The sequence below is a fragment of the Notamacropus eugenii genome, chromosome 2 (genome assembly GCF_028372415.1).
Source record: "Notamacropus eugenii isolate mMacEug1 chromosome 2, mMacEug1.pri_v2, whole genome shotgun sequence".
Classification (NCBI taxonomy): Eukaryota; Metazoa; Chordata; class Mammalia; order Diprotodontia; family Macropodidae; genus Notamacropus; species Notamacropus eugenii.
The window spans coordinates 416,654,391-416,676,203 of NC_092873.1; the positions used below are offsets into that span (position 1 = coordinate 416,654,391).

General features: G+C 38.4%; 1 long non-coding RNA gene across 2 annotated transcripts; it reads left to right on the forward strand.

Moving 5' to 3' along the window:
• The first annotated feature begins 1,986 nt into the window (after positions 1-1,986).
• On the forward strand, positions 1,987-20,008 carry LOC140529268 (uncharacterized). Of its 2 annotated transcripts, XR_011975477.1 has the most exons (5): positions 1,987-2,178; positions 12,718-12,793; positions 14,085-14,301; positions 18,142-18,224; positions 19,944-20,008. It is a non-coding gene; the product is annotated as an uncharacterized lncRNA (long non-coding RNA). The 2 variants fall into 2 exon arrangements; XR_011975478.1 differs by lacking the exon at positions 14,085-14,301.
• The last annotated feature ends 1,805 nt before the right edge of the window (positions 20,009-21,813 follow it).

Consider the following 21,813-nt stretch of genomic DNA (forward strand, 5'->3'; position numbering starts at 1 on the left):
GATGAATAGGATTGCTCTACAACAATGAGGGCCCCCCTGAAGTTCAAAAGGATGAATCTGTTGCCAGACCGTCAGATCCAATCAGCATGGTTGGGGACTTTATCCAACAATGCTTAACAGCTGCAGAGATGGCAGATGAGGGCAGGGAATGGGGAGAAGGATAATACAAATAGTTCAGGGTGGGAGTAGCAGAAAGACTAGAGATAGGAAGCTAAAGGTTGGAAGAAAATATACTTGAAATATCCAATTATAAAGCCAAGTTTATGGGGAGAGAATAGGCAGTTAGGTGATGCAGTGGATAAAGTGCCAGGACTGGAGTCAGGAAGATTCATCTTCCTGAGTTCAAATCTGGCTTCAGACACTTCATAGCCATGTGATCTTGGGAAAGTCACTTAACCCTGTTTGCCTCAGTTTCCTTATCTGTAAAAACAAGCTGGAGAAGGAAATAGCAAATGACTCCAGTGTCTTTGCCAGGAAAACCACAAATGGGGTCACAAAGAGTTGGACTGAACAACTGATAGGGAGAGAAATGAAGTGAAAATGAGGGTGGGAATAAGGGGAGAGATTGAGGACTAGACATTACAATATGAGTAAAAACTGGGTTCAGTTGTAGTGAGGCTGTGGGAGAGGTGGAAGCATAGGGGATTATAATCAGAGAAGGGAATTTTAGAGTTCAAGATGGTGCTGAAGTGGTTTCAGACAATGTCAAGGGTCTAAAACGTGACCAGCTGTTAAGATGGAGTAGGAATGGAGGTCAAGGGAGTTGTTGAGGCTTGTGACAAATAGTATAGATTTTCAGAAAGGTCATCAATATGAATGCTGAAGTCAGGATAAAAGGGTGGGGAAGAAGAAAGTACACCAAGTATTGAGGTCTTTGGTTAATGTGGAAGCTTTTGGAAGGTCACTATATAACACAGAAAATGATAAAGATGTGGTGATACAACTGGTTGCTGAATTCAGAGGTAAGAGTGGAATTGGGGTGGCTAGAAGTTGTGAAATGACAAAGGCAAATAGATACACCCATAATAGTTAATAAATGTTGAATTGATCTCTAAGCATAGCATAGTGCCTTATCTATTGTAAGCACTAAATCAATATTTTACTTAAACTAAATTGAGCAGAGAGCTTACTGGCAAGTGCTCTGCTGTCTAATTATGTCTGTTCCACCTCTCAAGACTTCATAAGGCTTGAATTTCTAAAACTTAATGATTCAGCAATACAGGCTGAGTATCTAGTACCTAATGTATGTAGAGCCCTACACTGGCAGACATGAAGTAAGTGAGGGTCAAGTGACATAGTCAGTTCTAGAGAAATTTGTACAGTTGGGGCGGTTTGTTTTTTAGCACTTTGACCTTCCCCTTTCATTCCTCCACTCCCCTACTTTTCTTGAAGTTCTGTGTACCCAGAGTTTTCCTATTGCATGAATGAATGAAATCTAGCTTTCTGTCTTAATTGTTACAGTAAATTGGTCAGTAGAGGCTGCACTGCATGATAGTGCTACCTGGCAGAGGAACGCAAAATGAAATAAGGAGATGGCAATCATTCTGGGGAGAGATAAATGAGAGAGAGAGAGGGAGGGAGGGAGGGAGAGAGAGAGAGAGAGAGAAGTATACCTCATAGTAAGAGGAAGTTTTAGTACCTCATTAAGATAATAGGAATAAGTCTGTCAATTTAGTATAATTGATAACAGTGTGAATATGTTCTATTAACTTAAGATGCTTTGTCAACAACATGACTAATTCCATTTTGTTTTAAACTTCCATTTTGTCATTTAGCTGTCTTGAGTAAGTTGTTTTCTGTAAGTTGTTTTTCAATAATAAGATAAGCAATTGTGTGATGATATAGTCAATATGTGTGTGTTCTTAAAAAACAACTGATAAGCTCCAATGAGACAATACTGCAAACGTCCTTATCAGCAATTTTGAAATAAACTACCAATCAAATTTTGTGGTAAACAACTTTAATTAAAAGCATAAAAAAATTTATCTGAGATCCCAGTTGTCAGCCTTTTCCTAAGTGGGGCTGGCTCCTGCCTTCCCAACATTTGAAACTGGAACAAGGCCATGTGGCTCCAGGGCAGTGCTGATTGGTTGAAAGATCTGGAGATTTGCAAGAAGATTGCCCTTGAGGGAGGTACAGGGCCTTCAGCTGGGCAGAGAGGAACTCTCATCTAATCTGGTAAGAAAGAAGTCTTTTGGAACTTCTAAAATGTCAGGGTGGTGGTGGTGATCTGTTTTTAGAGGGTATTGTTTGCACATTTTGATTACTGAAGTTTGATCGCATGCATTGAGAAGTGTAATTCTAATTAGTATTCTGGTCATACTGGCCAGCATATATATAACAGGGTAAATTGGCTAAGTGCCACAGTACATTAAAACAGGGGACCTTAGTGAAGCTAAAGGTCCAAACAACTCATGAACTAAAGCTGGAGAGATGAGAAAATCAAAGAGAACATCAGCCAATGCAATTATTGAAAATCTCATAGATCGCCAAAGAAAGAATAATTCCACAGCAACTGCAACAAGAGACTTAAGGAGATTAAATGTGTCTATTTGACCCCAGAAGGAAAAACTAGGAGGAACTGACAGATGAGTGTTATGAAAGGAAGCCACATGGAAAACAACATCTTTTCTTAGCGTGGGTCATTTTCGGAGAGGCAGCAGGTAGTGGTAAAAAGAACATGAGAATTGGGCATCCAGAGCAATCCCTAGTGACCTTGGACAAATCATTTTCCCTTTCTTGGCCCCAGTTTTCTTTTCTGTAAGAAGGCAGGAGTTAAATGAAAGGTCCCTTCTAGCTCTAATATTCTCCTGTTCCTGTCATTCTTATGTGAAATGCCTATGACTGGTAATTGTTGTCAGCTAATATCATCTGAGGAACCAAAAGGACTTCAATTGGAGCTTAGAAGCATCTGTGTAGACAGAGCTTGCTCAGTGTCTGGAAAGCTAGAGACGAAAACTTTGTTCCTGGCTGATAGCAACTTTGTACTTGGTGCCAGCAATTAGGGTTGTCAATATTTCCTCCCAGAAATTCCTGCTGTTTCACCAAGTCTGATTGGGGAAGGACATCTGATTCACCAGGGCCTGGGGTGATGCATCTAACATAGAAAGCGTGTGGAGGCTGGGAGTCTGAGTCTAAGTGATGACTAATATTGTACCATCACTCTCATATTTTCAATGTTTTTGAAACAGGAGTAGTGGAGAATGGGAGCAACTTTGATAGACTGACCCAATTTGTGAGAGGGATAGAGATAAATTATTGTTCCTTAAATACTTTACCCTACAAGATCGTGGGCACCAGAATTAGGGTAGGAAGGGGGAATTTATATCTGTGATATCACTGATGCTTTAAAAGAGGTGGCTTTCCTACAATTCTACAATTTATAGGCTTAGGTTCTCAAAAGGTATGCTGGTGCTTCTCTAGGTATGCCATGAATTGTGTGAAGCTTACACTTAGAATAGTGTGAGAACATTGTTCGGCCTAGAGGCTGATGAGGTACCCGAGTCTTCTTACCTTTCGCAGGTCTTCGGTGGCCATCCGGATAAACGTATTGAGAGAAGAGACTTTCCAGAGTCAAACAAGGGTTAGGCTTTATTCAGGGTCTTAGTTATGTATCCATATGCAGGGTGAGTTCTTCCTTAGGTGAGAGGAATCCTCCTCCTCCCAAGGGGTAAGGATCATACAGCAAGAAGATGGGAGCGGAAGAGGGGAGGGACCCTCTTCCGTCTAAGGGCCCCGCAGCAAGAAGAGGACCTTCAGGCTTTCCTGTCTCTACTTAAGCTCTCCCAGCCACAAAGTTTGCACGTGAATACCGTGCATGCTCTCAGCCCCTCGCTAATTAACAACAGGTGTGCTCAGACCACGGACCAATCTCAAGGGTGGGATGCTCTCCCCAGCAAGTTTCCCACTGAGAAGAGGTGAAAATGCACAAGATAGCCCGTGTTTCACGCCTCAATCCCCAGCTGTTCCCTGGGGGGCCTCGTGAGAGCTCTGAGGTTTAGAAGCCCTCACTTTTACCTGCCCAAGACTGTTCACGTGAAACTGAGCTTACACCCCCAACAGAACATGATAGCCTCCTGACTCTCCCATAAGTGTTCAAATTCTTCTTGGCAAAGTTCCATAAGTTAAAAAAAATTTGACAATCACCATCTACTGCCTAGGGTCACAAAGAAGTTAAATACGTTGCCCAGTGTGAATCAGAAGCAACAACTGAATCCAGGTCTTCAGGACTCTATAAGGCAGGCTTGCCATCTACTAAGCCCTGTTGTCTCTTGCATTCTCTTTAAATTCTTAAAAATGGGATGATTCCCTTCCCCATCCCCTCAGGGAATAACAAGGTACTATAGTAATAATAAAAATAATAACATTTTTGTATAACACCTACTATGTGTTAGGTACTGTGCTAGATACTTTATAAATATCTCATTTGATCCTCACAATAGCCCTGGGAGGTAGATACTATTATTATCCTCATTTTAGAGATGAAGAAATAATCATTTCAAATATATCATTTTTCCCAGGGTCCTCAGAGACCGTCATAAAGAAAAAGAAAATTTTGGACAAGATAGAAAGGGTTTGAGGTATAAAGTAGGGGAAAAGAGGTGGATCTCAACTAATGGTTTCTATTTTCCTATTAAAATAGGAGGAAAAGTCCTGTACTGTGAGCATGGTGGGAGGAGTGTGTAAAAAGGAAGAGATGTAATGTAATGTAATGTAAGAGAAGTGTAAAAAGAGAGAAGAGAATGTTTAGAATAGGTACTGGAGGGTGTGATAGAGAATAAATGACAAGAGATGAGGGATCCTGGATAGATGAATAAATCAGAGAGCCCCAGACAGTACAATTACTGAAAAATCTCATAGATCTCCAAAAAGAAAGAGGAATTCCACAGCAACCAAAACAAGAGACTCTAGGGGGTTAAACGTATCTTCTTGACCCCAGAAGGATAGGAGAATTGTCATGCAGTAGTTTGATATTAGGTATCATACAATTGTAGTGGACCCTATCAGCAAGTCATTACTTGACTCCCTAGAAGCGTTCTCTAATATGTGAGTAGGAGCAGAGAAGGTGGATAGTGGAGGTAATCCAGAGATGGAATTTGGTAAGGTAGGATTGGTGAGAGGACAAGGGAACAAAGGATTAAAAACAGAGAATACAGTGATCTGAAATGACCAAACTTAGGGTTAAGATCTTGAAGGAAGGATAAGAACTTACAGTAAGGATGAAGAATTGCTTTGGAAGGATCAAGGCAAGGAGAGAAACAGAAGGATAGGTGGCCATGCTCAGAGAGGAATTGTGCAATTCCAGATCCTAAACATGATGAATGATGGGCATAGTTGATAGTGATATAAAAGGCATAAGCATCCATGTGAGTGGCTAAGGTAGAGTAAAAATTAGGTCATGTGAATGAGACTGATGTAGTGGGAGATCAGGATATTTAAGGAGATGTCAATATGTATATAAAAGTCCCCTGTGAGTCCTAGAGTTAGGCTGAAGAGGAAGAGGATGAACCAAGTGTTGAATTCCTTGAGAAAGGAGAGGGAGAATGATCTGAAGGCTAGTAGATGACTGAGTCAAGGATCCGAACCATATGCTACAGACAGACTCGGGTGAATCTCAAAGGAAGAATAGTTACTGAGCAGAAATGGCAAAGGTACAGTGTGAAAGTGACAGGGAGGAGCAAGGATTATTCCTACTCTTCCTCTTGGCCCAGTGTTTTGGAGGGCATCAGAAAAGAAACACTACTAGGGAGAGTAGTCAGGTATACCAATGCCTTTTGAAGGGATCTGGGGTCTTTGTCAGCAGTGAGAAAATGGAAGGAGATTAAATTGCGGTGATCCAATATGGAAGGGAGTCTCATTAACAATAAAGTGGTTTAAGGCAACACGATAGAACGAAGGATAGAGAATCAGTAGGACTGCACTGGGGATGAGGGTGGGGATGGGGAGAGAACTAAATTAGGGATGAGAGAACTTTATAAGTGAGCAACAGCTGGGAGTTTGCCTTCCATAGCATGGTAGAAAAACCAGTTGATGACGGTCCCCACCCTTCAAAGTCCTTTGATAACTAAGTGTAGAGTATGAGGTCACTGTGTTTCAGCTCCCACAGCTAGTCCTTCCAAATACATCAGGCATCAGGTTGAGGTGGCAAAGAGCTCTTCCTAGACACCTGAATCATTAAATAGCTGGTGTTCTAGTATCCCAATAAAGGTGAACTCACATTGCCCACAATCCCAGTAGCCTCATTCTAAGTTAGTGGAGAATGATATACACCCTTACAAATGATCTAATTGATCAAATGCTTTGATGATCAAATACTTTGGAGATAGGTTATATACCCTACTGAATTCCATAGTCAGTTAAAAGTAAAAGGCTGACAACATTACACATCTCTTCATAGGTGCAGAAGTTCACGTGTCATAAAAAAGGTCTTCAGTCATTTTTCAGTAGTATCTGACTCCGTGACCCCTTTGTGTGGGGTTTTCTTGACATAGAAAATGGAGTGGTTTGTCATTTTCTTCTCCAGCTTGTTTTACAGATAAAGAAACACAGGCAAATCAGGGGTAAGTGACTTGCCCAGGATCACACAGTTAGGAAGTATCTGAGGCCAGATATACTGACTCCAGGTCCAGCACATCTAGCTGCCTCCAACCCGATGCCAAGTACAAGGATGTCCTAGGGCTTCATGATCTTCGGGTTCTGTTACTGAGCAAGAGTAACTGAAGTGTAAAATGTAAATGACCTTAGCCCTGCTAGAAAAGGCTTCCTGACTACAGGGAAAATTTGAATAATCTCTACAGCTTTTGTACAGACCAATTTTTTGTACATCTATGAGATCCCTCCAGGCTATTACAGGATCCTAATTGAAAGCTAGAAGAAACTCTGAAAGCCATCTAGTCTAACCCTACCATTTTTACAGGTGAGAAAACTGAGGTCCAGCTCAGCTAAGTGATTTATTTACCCAAAGTCATGCAGGTACTAAGTAGAAAAGCCAGTCCCCAATTGATAAATGGTCAAAGGATATGAACAGGCAATTTTCAGAGGAAGAAATTAAAGATATCTATAGTCATATGAAAAAATGCTCTAAATCACTTTTGATTAGAGAGATGCAAATCAAAACAACTCTGAGGTACCACATCACACCTATCAGATTGGCAAACATGACAGAACAGGAAGATGATAAATGTTGGAAAGGATGTGGGAGAGTTGGAACACTAATACATTGTTGGTGGAGCAATTTAGAACTATGCCCAAAGGGTTACAAAAATATGCATGCCCTTTGACCCAGCAATATCGCTTCTAGGACTGTATCCCCAAGAGTTCATAAAAATGGGAAAAGGTCCCACATGTACAAAAACATTTATAGCAGCTCTCTTTGTGGTAGCCAAGAACTGGAAATCAAGGGTATGTCTATCAATTGGGGAATGGCTGAATAAATTATGGTATATGAATGTAATGGAATACTATTGCACTGTAAGAAATGATGAATAGGAAGACTTCAGAGAGGCCTGGAAAGACTTATATGAACTGATGCTGAGCGAAAGGAGCAGAACCAGGAGAACTTTGTGCACAGCAATGACCACAGTGTGAGAAAGTTTTTTCTGGTAGACTTGGAACTTCGTAGCAATGCAAGAACTTAAAAAAAAAATTCCCAAAGGTCTTCTAAGACAAAATGTTTTTCACATCCAGAGAAAGATCTATGGAATTCAATCGCAGAATGTAGCAGATCATTTTGTGTGTGTGTGTGTGTGTGTGTGTGTGTGTGTGTGTGTGTGTATGTGTGTGTGTGTGTGTGTGTGTGTGTGTGTGTGTGTATTGCGTTTTGGTTTGTTAGATGATTTCTACCATTCATTTTAATTCTTCTACACAGCATGACTATAGTGAAAGTATATTTAATAAGAATGTATATGTAGAACCTATATAGAATTGTATGCCGTCTCGGGGAGGGAGGGGGGAAGTAGGGGAGAGGAAGAGAAAAATAATAATCTAAGTTGTATGGTAGTGATTGTGGAACACTGAAAATAAATACAACTAATTTTTTTTTAAAAGCCAGGAATTGAATCCAGGTATCTAACGCCATTATTATCACCTTTTCCCACTGTACCAGCTTCATCTGGGTATGGTTTTATTTTGAAAACCATAGGATTTTAGAGGTAGAAGGTAACACATTGGAGTCATTTATCAAGGGAAGTTATGTTAAGTCTCTAGAAGATTTTTATAAAAATGTAAACAGCTAGCTTCTTAGGTATAGTACTTCTTAGAAACAGGGAGATGAACCACAGAGCTCCCCAGGTTCCCTTACCTCACAAAAATTCTAAACATATTCAAAGGCAGAAGATGCCATATTAATAAAGCTTGAAAGTTGGTATCAAGATTTGCTTCTTTTGGTGATCTGGCCAAAAAGATTTTGGAAGTAGCAACAGTGTCAATGTTTTTGTTTTCTTTCTCCTAGTAGTGACAAACCCCTATGTCTTCCGGGCAAGACTAGCTTGTGGCTTCATTCCCAGAAGTCTCCAGCTGATGTCAGAGCCTCCTGTAATCCAATCATTCCACATCCTGAACAGGTTACATCATTCCAGAGTGTGTGCTTTTTCCCAATGCTGGCCTTGTTGTCATGACCGCTATTGCCTCCACGTAGCAATCTGTGCTGTTTGTGAACAAGCAGTCTGGGGGCAGGTCAAAGGCTAAGACAGATAATAGCAGAAGCTGAGGACTGCTTCACCCCTAGTACAAAATATGGCCTTGACTTCCAAGGGTAAAAAACACTACCAGGGGTGGCGAACCTGCACTAGCTTTGAGGCACCTATCACATAACAGTTTAGGATAGGATAGGAAGAAGGGTGCTTTTCTTTTTTTCTGAAGCCATGGTTAAAACTGTTGTAAATCACCTTTTCAGAATGCTTTAAGATTTGCAAAGTTTTTTCTTCACAATAATCCTATAAGACAAATAGTATAATTATTATTATCCCCATTTCACAGAAGAGTAGATTGAGGATCTGACAAGTTAATTGATGTACTCATGGTAACAGAGGTGGTAAATATCTAAGGAGGGACACTTAATACACTGTTGCAATCCAAATGATCATTCTCTTTATTCAGTTACTTTGTAATGAAATACAATGTATTCTTGATTATAAAGGCTGTAGTTAAAAGAATCCTCGGCAGGAATCAGGAGGCCTGGCTTCCAATCCTGATCCTATCAGCTTGGGGGAAACAGAAAAGGAATAAGCATTTATTGAGTACCTACTATGTGCCAAGCATTGTGCTAAGTACTTTATAAATGTTACTTCCTTTGATCCTCATAACAACACTGCTAGGTAAGTGTTATTATTACCATGCCACTTTTACAGTTGAGGAAACTGAGGCAGATAGAGATTAAGTGACTTGCATGGGGTCACACAGCTAGTAAAGCATCTAAGGTCAAATCTGAATTCAGATCTACTTGACTCCAGGCCCAGCATTCTATCCATTGCACTAGCTAGCTGCCTCCACTTATAAGCTATGTGGTTTTGGGTGATTCAGTGTTTCCTCATGTATAAAAAAAGGAGGGGGTACTAATAGCTCACTTACCTAGCTTACAGAATGTTGGAAGCAAAGTACCTTACAAACTGTAAAGAACTATGTAAACAGGAATCATTGTTATGATCAATACTGTTGTGCTAAATGAGGAATAGTTTAAGTGCGGAGGTCTCAGCTTTGGGTCTTATTTGTAAAGTCTGTGCTTTGGGTTTGTCAGATTTGGCAAAGTTTTCAGTGGATGGTCAGGGCTGTTTGACAGAAGGAAATAAGGATCTGGGAACTCACTGACTTTGAGATTTTTAGTAAGAAGCATTTTTTAGACGGGCAAAACATGAAGAAAGGGTCATTTTGAGGAAGGCTTTCCTGAATGTAAAGCAATCCAGTCACTCAAAAACAATTGTGAAGGCAAGGCTTTTAAAAGAAATAAAAATCGCATAATGCATTTCAAAGTCAAATGCTTTTTGGAATTTGCTTTGTCACTGCTGCCCTCCATTCTCAGTACCATATAAGCTAGAAAGGAAAAAGTCTCATTGTAGTATACAGCCCTCTTATTTTACTGAACAGGAAAGTGAGACTCAAAGAAATTCAATGACTTGTCCAATGTTATTTTTTTGTTTGTTTAGTTGTTTCGGTTGTGTTCGTTTCTTTGTGACCCCTTTTTGGAATTTTCTTGGCAAGGCACTGGAATGGTTTGCCATTTCCTTCTCCAGGTCATTTACAGATGAGGAAATCGAGGCAAACAGGGTTAAGTGACTTGCTCAGGATCACACAGCTAAGTATTTGAGGTCATGTTTGAATTTAGGTCTTCCTGACTCCAGAGAAAACACTCAAACATATTCACTGTGCTGTTTAACTACCATCCAAAGTTATGCAGCTAAGTAACTAATTCAGCCAGTACTACAATTTCTTAGTAGCCAGTCACTCTTTTTGGTAGGTCACATAATGTATATAATGATAGATTTGGAATCCCGAAGATCTGAGTTCACATTTTGCTTCAGATACATATTAGTTGACCCGAGGACAGAAACTTAATCTCTTTCATCATGAGTTTCCTCATCTGTAAAATAGGGTGATAATAGAGAGGATCAAATGAGCCATTATATGTAAGAGGTAAGGCACCATGTAAATGTTAGCCACTAATAGGATTACAACAGAGCCAGCTGTATTTGATAACAAAAAGATGAAGTGAATGTGTAGCTCTGTATTACAGGGATATTAACTTGGATATCTATGAAGATTCCCATATCAAAGTCAAAGTGATCATTGTTCATTCCAGGAACAGTTGATCTTCCAGTTATTAGCCACTTGTCACATGGAGCAAGCAAATTGTTTCTCCCTTGGGGTAAATTGGCCAGAGCCTGTGCTTTTCTGGCATAGTCTCTAAGGACACAAGTTTGCTTCTCTGCCTCCAGGAGACATCAGAGCTGGATTTCAGTGGAAGGCAGGACTTAGAGCCTTCAGTTAATCAATGCCTTTCAGGGCATTATTTCCATTTTCCTAACAGCTGTCTCTACTTACAAAGGAGGGTCCATAATCAAAGTGCACTTTCATCTTTCCAACAGATGATTTTTCCAATGATGTGCATAACCCTTCATAATAATAGCTAGTACTTATACAGCACTTAAAGATTTGCAAAGCTCTTTATAAATATTATCTCATTTGATCCTCACAACAATTCTGGGAGGTAACTTCTATTATTATGTCCATTTTATAGATGAGAAAACTGAGGCAGATAGCAGTCAAGAGACTTGCCCAGGGTCACACAGCTAGTATCTGAGGCTGGATTTGAACTCAGATCTTCATGACTCAGAGTCTAGTATTTTATCTATTGCACCTTCTAGTGAAAAAAATCTCAGAATGAAGTGATGTATTATATTGGATAGCATACGGGTCTTGGATTTGGAAGACCTGAGTTCTAGTTGTAACATTTAAAAGTTTAAGAAACATAAATTCTGGTTAGTTAATCATTTTATTAATAATGTCAGCATACTACCAATAAAATGGGTCAATGAAACTCTGAAATGCCAAAGATGAAACACAATGGTGGGCCCACAGTTTATATAACCCTAGAAAAGTAGGTGTTCCTGAGGATAACATTCAACTTTGATTAGTTAACAATTAATGAGAGAGAATGAATATTACAATGACAGGTGGGCCTATTGTAATGAGGGGCTTGAGAAAGTAACTTTGATTTTGTCATTTATTTCTAAATTTCACAGCCTTAGGCAATCTAATAAAAGAATTTATCCCCACACATACTCGTATAGAGCACAATGGACTTCACCACCTTAGATTAAATTCCATGTTAGGTTAGGTGGGGTCTGAACAAGATTGAGGAGAAAGTTAATTCAATCTCATTATTAGCACTTGCCTTCAGAGACTGAACAACCTACCAGCTTCTGAAAAACATCCTGGTCCTAATTCAATAGTTGATTATTAATATGAGGGAGAAATAATAATTTCTCTGATAGTTCTATCTCTGAGGCATCCTGAGTGACCCTGGGAAAGTCAGTTGCTCTGTGCCTCAGTTTCCTCATTTGTAAAATAGGGATATTTGTACTACTTGCCTTCTAGGACTGTTGTTGTGCACATTGCAAACCTCAAGGCGTGATATAAGCATGACCTATTTATTATTCAATCAATTAATCAGCAAGCATTTATTAAGCTCCAACTATATGCAAGATACTGGGGATTCAGTGATAAAGATGAAAGAGTTACTGACCTCAAAGAGCATTGTTGTTGCAACATGAATTTGGCAGGATTTTGCTCAAATTTTTGACACAAAGTATGTAAAAGATATATTTGAATTCACCAGAGTAATTGATTCATAAAAGAGCTAGAAGGAGATCCGAGATCATATAGTTAAATTCCAACCCCTTTGTTTTTACAAATTGGGAAACTGAGGCCCAGAGAGGTGCAATCACTTATCCAAGGTCACAAGACACTTTCATATATGCTTTTCCTACCTTTCTTTTCAATTTCCTATGCACATCTCCATATCCATTTTTTTTCATTTTTTGCCTTATTTCCTAGCATCATACCTCACATGTAGGAGATATTTAATAAATGTCTGTTGAATTCTATACCATTTTAAAAAAAAGATCAGGGCTCTAGGAAGCTTCTTTTCTTACCCATTTATTTGTCAGCTAGACTCAGCTACGTGGATCCTGCAGCTGACTGATATATTACTGTCACCCTCAGGCTTCTGATCACCTAGCAACTCTTGTCTTTTCCATTCTGAGAGGGAGATGTGTCAGAGTATACCTGGGTAACTGAGGTAAGGAAGCAAGATCTTTTCTTCCTAGGCCCTGAAATAGAAATGTTGCTTCACAGTAATTAACATTTCACAGGAAGGAATTAATTTCCTCTGGCATATTTAGAACTCAGCTGGAAGTGTGACAAATAGTTTTACAAAAGAAGGCAAGGCTGTGACCTCATGATGTATGAGATTTTTATTTGAAAGATATTAATGTTTTTATAAATTAGTTGATCCCAAGTTAGGTCTGATGTTTAGCTAAATAAGAGAAATTAATGAGGTTACAAGTTCTGTCTTTAATAAGTAAAGATGCATGTACTGACCCATTAACAGATTAACACACCTGAGTTATTCCTCCAATATCAGTGATAAATTTGACAACCAGACGAGTCATGCTCTTGGCTTGCAGAACTCAGATTACAATGTCATTAGGAAATGTTTAAAAAAATTAAAAATACAATATGACAGATAGTGTTAATTTGTGGCTTTCTAAATCAATATGAGCCAGTAGGAATCTGTTTCTATTTGAGTTTCACAGTACTGTATTAAATCACATGTCATCAAGGGCACATGTTTTAAAAATAGCTTCCTGGGTTTGGGGGTACCTCCTGCTGGCTGTGAGACAAATCAGATCAAAGCTTATATGGCCTATGGGTTTGATCTCATTAGGACTGTACTTTAATCAGAATCCCCTTAAGTCACAGAATTTAAAAGCAGAGTACATCAGGAGTCAGAATACCCTGATTCAAATCCTGCTTCTAACTTTTATTAGCTGTATGACTGTGGGAAAATTCCTTCACTTTTCTAACCCAGTTTCCATATCTATAAACAGTATATAAAAATAGCACCTACCTCACAGGATTGTTGTGAGGATCAAAGAGACTATGCAAAGCCTTTTGCAAACCTGAAGGCATTAGAGAAATGCCATTTATTATTATCATTGTCTTTATCATGATGGTGAAGATGATGATGATGATGATCATGTAATCCCATCCTCTTCTTTGATCAGTGAGAAAACTGTGGCCCAGAAAAATCAAATCATTTAATAAAGATCATATGGTAAGTTATTGGCAGAGCTAAGGTTAGGAATCACATCTTCCAACTCCAAATCCTGTTCCAGGGCCATCTTTTCCTTGAGGCCTTTCTTGATCCTTCCAATTTGTAATTTTCTCTCCACCACCACCAAGATTACTTTACATTTATTCTGTGTCTATAGTGGATTTCCTTATCTATGTATATATTTTTTATCCCAAGGAGAATGTAGGCTCCTTCAGGGAAGGAATTGTTTTCTGGTTTATCTGTCTATCTCCAGCTTTCAACAAGGTGAAGCCACTGGCCCATAATGTCTTTTGTTGATAAGCAAGGAAAGCCCAGTGTCGAAGTAAAAGAATGCTGGTCTATGCTGAGAATACCTGGAAGAGGTTACTTCCTTTTGGAAGCTTATGCAGCTTATTGAAAGAAGTGACCCTTACCAAGGGACTTCAGGAAGACTTTGAAGGAAAGGACAGCGAGCAAGTAACTGTGCTTGAGTAAGTCACTGTGCCCTCTAGTGGTCATTAGACAGGAGGGATATAAGATAAAAAAAAAAACCAACTTTTTTTTTTAAGTCGAATGGCAAAGAGCTTTGCTGTAGAAATAGCCTTAACCTCAACAGAGCAAGCCAATCAAATTCCCAGGGTTTCAGGCCACCAGACAGAGTTCTGGAGAAGAGGTCCACCAAAGCAATAGTGGCCTTCCACTCAAGAACTAACTTTGGCCCTGGAAAAGTGCAGGAAGTACAGGTCACCATCCTAAGAAAGTGTTTTGTGGTGCTCTGGAAAGCTCTGTTTGGAGGGTTTTTATATTGAGATAACAGGTGCCTTCTTCTAACTACCATTCACTGGTCCTAATTCTGTTATCTGGAATTATACAGAATAAGACAAAATCCTCTTCTATAAGGCTGCCTTTCAAAGATTTGAAGACTCTTACCATCGTCTACTAAGTCTTCCCTGCTTCTTAAACACCACCAGGTCCTTTAATAGTTCTCTGTAAGCTCTTACACCCTCCATACTCTTCTCTGGATACATTCCAGATATATCCTCCTTAAATCATAACTTCCAAACTTGAATTCACCACTCTAGTCTGACTACTGAAGATTAAAATGTGATTTAACTTGTTCTGGACATCATATGGCTATTAATGATGTCTAATATGTGCAGCAAATTGTTTTTGGAAGCCATATCAAATTTTTGGCTCATATTGACCTTAAAGGCAACCAATAATATTTGGGGGGAGGGAGGGATGTGTAGGATGGAAAAGAGATCTTGTCAGCAAATCAGTGATAGGGAGGGCATTGTATATCATAAAAGCACTGAGATGCTGGTAGCATCGCAAGACTCAAAAAGCTGCTAAGATTGCAAAGATTCGATGGTGATTTGATCTATGACTCAAAGCACTTCATGCCTCCATTGATTGGGTGAGTGCCCTTAGTGCCCATCCCTATTCCCCAAATCCCAGACATGAGGCACACATGCTGATAGCCAAAGAATCCGGATCATAAGATCATTTACTGAAGAGACTTGAGAATCCTCTAGTCCAAATCCTTCATTTATAGCTAAGGAAACCAAAGAAGTTAAAGTGACTTGCTCCAAGTCTTGCCTTAAGCAAGATCTAATTAGATTTCTAATAAAAAATTTTCAGAAATGCTGTCCCTTCTCTTCTGATTAGTAGAAGCCTAAAGATATCCCCTATTAATTATGTTTTAGGCAATATTGTTCTAATTTATTTCATGTCCTATTCCATTGCATCACAAAATAAAACTAATACTACTGTGCTTTGTATTTACTGACATAGCAACATTCAAGGTTCTCATTGCCCTTGGCATGGATCCTTGAACTGAAATGGAAACACTATATAGGATGAATAGAGGGCAAAGTAGTAAGAAATAGTGAGACATGGCCCCAATCCTAGAAGTTTTTGCTCTTGGATGGTGCACAGAAAGTAAGGGGAAAAAATGTGGTAGCTGCTTTTCCTCAGCCTGCTGAAAAAAATATGTTTATCTCTATGGATGCCATGTAGTTTGGTGGACAGTGTTCTGGATATGGATTCCAGGAGAACTGGTTTCAAACCCTGCCTCCAAAATTTCCTAGCTTGTGACCTTGGGCAAGCCACTTAACCTCTGTTTACCTTACTAGAGAAGGAAATGGCAAACCATTCCAGTATCTTTGCTAAGAAAATTCTACACAGGGTCATGAAAAGTTGGACACCATTGAATGACTGAATAACAAAGTTTAAAATCTCAATCTATGCTTTTATTGATATAAACAAATCATATAGACTTATGATATATATTTTATTATATAAAACACTCAACTTGAGTAACCATAAGGGTGATGTGCCCTAAAGGGTATCCATCCCTGGAAGAAAAAGAAAAGATACTTGACAATGAAATATGAGCAAATGAGTGTACCAGATAACTAGTTCAAGAAAGTGTTCCTCTACACCAAAGAGACAAAACAAGTATAGTTCGGTAGTTCCATTTTTGCCAAAAGAAACAACTGATTGACGACAATCATCAGTTGACAAGTGCCAAGCACTAAGCTAGGTGCTAGAGATACAAAGACAAATATGAAATAGTTTCTATCCTCAAGATTCTTATATTGAGAGAGAGAACATATATATAAATACAGGGTAAACCTGGGGCAAAGGGAAGGACCCTAGCAACTGGGATGATCAGAAAGGGTCTCATTTAGAAAATGACATTTGAGTTTTGAAGTAACTCAAAAAGAACTATGAAATGCTTCCCAGAAGCATAGGTGATAAAGTGCATTTATTTAAAACAAAGAGTGCAAAGTACAGAGACAAGAAATGGAATATTTGAGGAACATCAAGAAAGACAATTTGACTGAACAAGATGATTGGGGAAGGGGAATAATACGTAACATTGGAATGGTCACTTAGGAGCAGGTTATGAAATACTTTGAAAGCCAAACTGAAGAAATTAAAATTAATCCTAGAGGTAATAGTCAGTGGAGTTTATTAAATGGAGGACTGACAGGATCAGATTTTCACTTTAGGAAAATAGTTTCGGCAGCTTTATGAAAGCTTAGTTAGAGAGGAGAGAGACCTGAGGCAAAGAGACCAATTAGGAGGCGACTGTAATAGTTCAGATGAGAGGTGATAAGAGCCTGAAATAGGGCAGTGGCCATTTCAGTGGAGAGGAAATAGAGATAAGAAATGCTATGGAAAGAGAAACAATAAAATTTGGCAGCTCATTGGATATTTGGGGTGAAGGAGAGTTCGGGGTGAAAGATAAACCAAGGCTGCAAACCTGGGTGACTGGAAGTTTGGTGGTATCCTTAACAGAAAATAGAAAATTGAAAGAGAGGATGAGACAGGGCTGGATTATGGAGTATGTAGAGAAAGTAATATTTGAGGAGCCAGGAAAGGGGAGAAAGATAGATCACTAACAACTAGAACAATGGATGGAGTGCTGGCTCGGAATCAGGAAGACCTAAGATCAAATCTGACCTTACACTAGCTATATGATCCTGGGAAAGTCACTTAATTCTATTTGCCTCAGTTTTCTTGTCTGTAAAGTCAGCTGAAGAAGGAAATGGCAAACCACTCCAGCATCTTTGTCAAGAAAATCCCAAATGGAGTCACAAAGAGTAAGACACAACTGAAAAACGACTAAACAACAAAAATAACTGGGAGGATCAGGAAAGGTCTTAGCTGTGCTGTGAAGGAACCCAGGGTTTCTAAAAGGTAGAGATGAGAAGGGAGTATGGTCCAGACCCGAGGAAGTACCTGGGCAAAGAAAAATACATGGAATTTGGTTAACTATCAAGTTCACTAGAGGTCTACTGGAGCAAGTCCAAATCAGTTCCTGAGAAAACCAATTGTTCTGTGTGTTTGTGTGTGTGTGTGTGTGTGTGTGTGTGTGTGTGCGTGCGTTTGTCCTTCATTCTTGAAGAGGACCATGACATCAAGATGATGACATGACTTGCAGTTCACTTTGATTTGAGTGAGGGAGGGCTGTGTAAGATCACCAACCTCACTTTCTTCTCCTGAGCCATTTGGGTCCAGTGGCCTGATTGTTAATTGTTCAGTTTGAGTGTTTATACCTTAGAAATCAGTATATGCTATAAAACATGATTTGATTTATTGTTTTACTTGATTGTCTAGGTTCTTAAACATTTTACCAGTACACCCCTGCCTATGACTATGTAAAAATGTATGTATGTATTTGTATATGTATATATTTTCATATATAATTTCTTTCATAAAAATTATATTTGCATATGGCTTTTAAAAGACTATGTCTGTTATATAAAATGAAGGTAGATATAGAATGAAATAATGCTAATTTTCTTATAATTTTTGTTCAGAATGTAGCCATGGCAACTTGGTCTAAGTGGGAAGAACTCTACCCAGTACAAGAGTTTGATTTGGAGTATGTTAAAAACTGCAGGTATGTATCTTTACATGTGTGGATAGACTGTGTCATTAACATACTATTAATGTATTCATTTATGGAAAATCTTCACAATTCTTTATTTAGATTAGTCAAATTCAAACTTTTCCATGTGCAACAAAATATTGAATGCTTAAAAAACAACATGGAGAAAACAGGCACAATTAAACACTCAAAGAATTTCACTTACCAAAATGCTAACATACATTAACTAGGGCTCCATTTAGCACTGAAATATTTATTAATATGTTTATTGAATTATTTATTCCCTTGTTTTATTCATTGCTTAACATCTCAGCATTTTTAAGTTTACCTTCTTTGAGTAGATCAGAAACTAATATGGACAGGGCTCTGTTTTAAAGACTTTATTACTATCTTGCATAAATCCTTTTTTCCTAAGACATAATACAATTTTTATTAAAATGCTCATGTAAGACAATAATAGTAAAATAATAATGATGATAATGATGGTGACAATAACTTTAAAGACTAACATTACTTTATAGAACAATAGGTATTTATAAAATCTAGCCCTCTGTACAATGCCATGCACATAGCTAGTTCTAACATTTTGTTCATTTGGTTTTTTCAGTTGTATCCAACTGAATTCCAATTCATGACCCCATTTGGGATTTTCTTGGCAAAGATAATGGACTGGACTGCCATTCCCTTTTCCAGCTCACTTTACAGATGAGGAAACTGAGGCAAACAAAGTTAAGTGACTTGCTCAGGGTCACACAGCTAGTGTATCTGAGACCAGATTTAAACTCAGGAAGATGAATCTTCCTGATTCTGAGCCCAGCACACGATCTATTCCTTCACCCAGCTGTTCCTCATTCTAGCATAAGGATGGATTATTTCTTAAGGATGCCTGAGGCATCTTTGTACCTGTCCTTGCCCCCTATATCTTGCAAAGTCTTTCAATAATTGTTGAATTGATTTGAAATGATGATGTTGACAATAATGAACAAATTATTACAGAATTGGAAGGAATACAGATTATGTTGTTAATTAAATTAGCTCCAGTATAATGACATTTTTAAAAGGCTATTTGTGACAAATAAGATATATCAAATATAGTCTTTTCATTTTCAGAAACAATAATAGGATCCAGGACTGACAGAGACGTTAGGGATCAACCTGACATTTTATCTATCAGTAAACTGAGGCCCAAATTGTTCAAAGGAATTACCCATGGTCACACAGGTAGTAAATAATAGAGCAGGGCTTTGAATATATGTCTTTCAACTCCAAAGCCAGTGCTCTTTCCACTCTACCTTGCTTCCTTCTTCTGAAATCCTTACTGATTATACCTTACAATGAATAATAATCATTGTAGTTAAATTAATATAATCTAACCTGTCCAAGCCTGTTACTCCCCTCCCTAATAGCTCACCTTTCTGATGCAATGTGGGTCAGTAAATGATTCTCTGTCCTTGAGGTTAGGGCATAGAGAGCATGGGACCTTGGCACAGGGAATTAACTCAATTATATCCATGCCATTTTATTCCTCTATTATTATGAAGATGAATGGCTACTAGTAAAGCTGTTTCAGAGTTTCCTTTCTCAAAATCCCAGCTCCAAAGTGATATATCTAGACAGCTGAAAAACCACAGCATCATGCTTTTTAAATTAAAAAAAACATGATATGATCATGTTTGACTCCAATTACAGTTTTGGGCCACTGTGCTGCCTTTTTTTTTTTTTTTTTTACAGGGAGCATGAAAGGATTGCTGGGATAAAAAGACTGCTACTTAGGATAAATGTATCCAATTACTGTCTACCCTTTGTTTTGGTTTTCAGTGGTAGGAAAAGCAATCTTCATTGCTGCCTTCATGTATTTGTCATAGAATTATATTTCAATTACTTGTATCTCTGGTCTCCACTAGACATAATTTTGCTAATGTTAATTGCAAAGAAAGGAAGAAAAGAAGGAAGGAAGGAACAGAGGGAGGGAGAGAGGAAAGAAAGAAAGAAAGAAAGAAAGAAAGAAAGAAAGAAAGAAAGAAAGAAAGAAAGAAAGGGAGGGAGGGAGGGAGGAAGGAAGGAAGGAAGGAAGGAAGGAAGGAAGGAAGGAAGGAAGGAAGGAAGGAAGGAAGGAAGGAAGGAAGGAAGGAAGGAAGGAAGAAAGGAAGGAAGGAAGGAAGGAAGGAAGGAAGAAAGAAAGAAAGAAAGAAAGAAAGAAAGAAAGAAAGAAAGAAAGAGGAGGGAAGAAGGGAGGAAGAAGGAAAGAAAGAAAGAAAGAGAAAGAGAGGAAGGGAGAAAGGAAGGAGGGAGGGAGGAAAGAAAGAAAGAAACAAATTCAACTCTATAGATTGATAGATGCAGCATTTATTAAGGGCTTACTATGTGCCAGACACTGTGTTAAGCACAGAATAGAAAAACAAGCAAACAAGATAATCCCTGTTCTCCAGAAGCTTACATTACAATGGGGAAAGACAGCACACATGAAGGGGTATGGGAAGGAGGAGAGAAGAGGAAGACCCGGGTATATGTAGGAGAGAGGGTGCCTACTTTGAGAGCATTGCAAGGAGACCCCATGAAGAACTGGTTCTTGACAAAGTAAGGCAAAAGGTTTACCCATTAAAACCTGGTGAAAAGGGTAAAGTCCAAGTTTCTGGTGGAGTGAAGAAGATTGGGGAGGGAGTCCATGTGAATTTATATACTTTACTTAATATCTTTTTGTTTTCTATAAGATGTCTATTGTTTACAGACAAGCTTTTCTCTTTAAATGTCTTACTTTAAAGTGCTCTAAAAAATATAAATAGATCTATGGATAAGGGAAGAATTTAGGACCAGACAAGATATGTAGAGTATTACAAAATGTAAAATGAATAATTTTGATTATATAAAATTAAAAAGTTTTTTTGTACAACCAAAACCAATGCAACCAAAAAGCAGAACACTACAGCAAGTATGTATCATAAAAGCCTTATTTCTCAAATATATAGAGAACTGAGTCAAATTGATAAGAACGCAAGCCATTCCCCAATTAATAAATGGTCAAACGATTATGGACAGGAAATTTTCAGATAACGAAATCAAAGCTATCTATAGTCATGGAAAAAATGCTCTAACTCACTATTGATTAGAGAAGTGCAAATTAAAACAACTCTGAGGTGCCAGCTTATATCTATCAGATTGGTTAATTAGACCAAAAAGGAAAATAATAAATGTTGGAGGGAATGTAGGAAAACTGGGACACTAAAGCATTGTTGATGGAGTTGTGAACTGGTCCAACCATTTTGGAGAGCAATTTGGAACTACGTCCAAAGGACTAATAAACTGTGCATACCCTTTGATCTAGCAATACCACTGCTAGATCTGCATTCCAAAGAGATTTTTTAAAAGGGGAAGGGGGAAGAACTTATTTTATAGCAGCTCTTTTGGAAGTGGCAAAGAATTGGAAATTGAGGAGATATCCAACAATTGGGAAATGGCTGAACAAATTGTGGCATATGATTATAATGGAATATTATTGTGCAATAAAAAATGACAAGCAAGATAATTTCAGAAAAATTTGGAAAGAATTATATGAACTGATACAAAGTGAAAGGAGGAAAATCAGGGAACATCATACACAGTA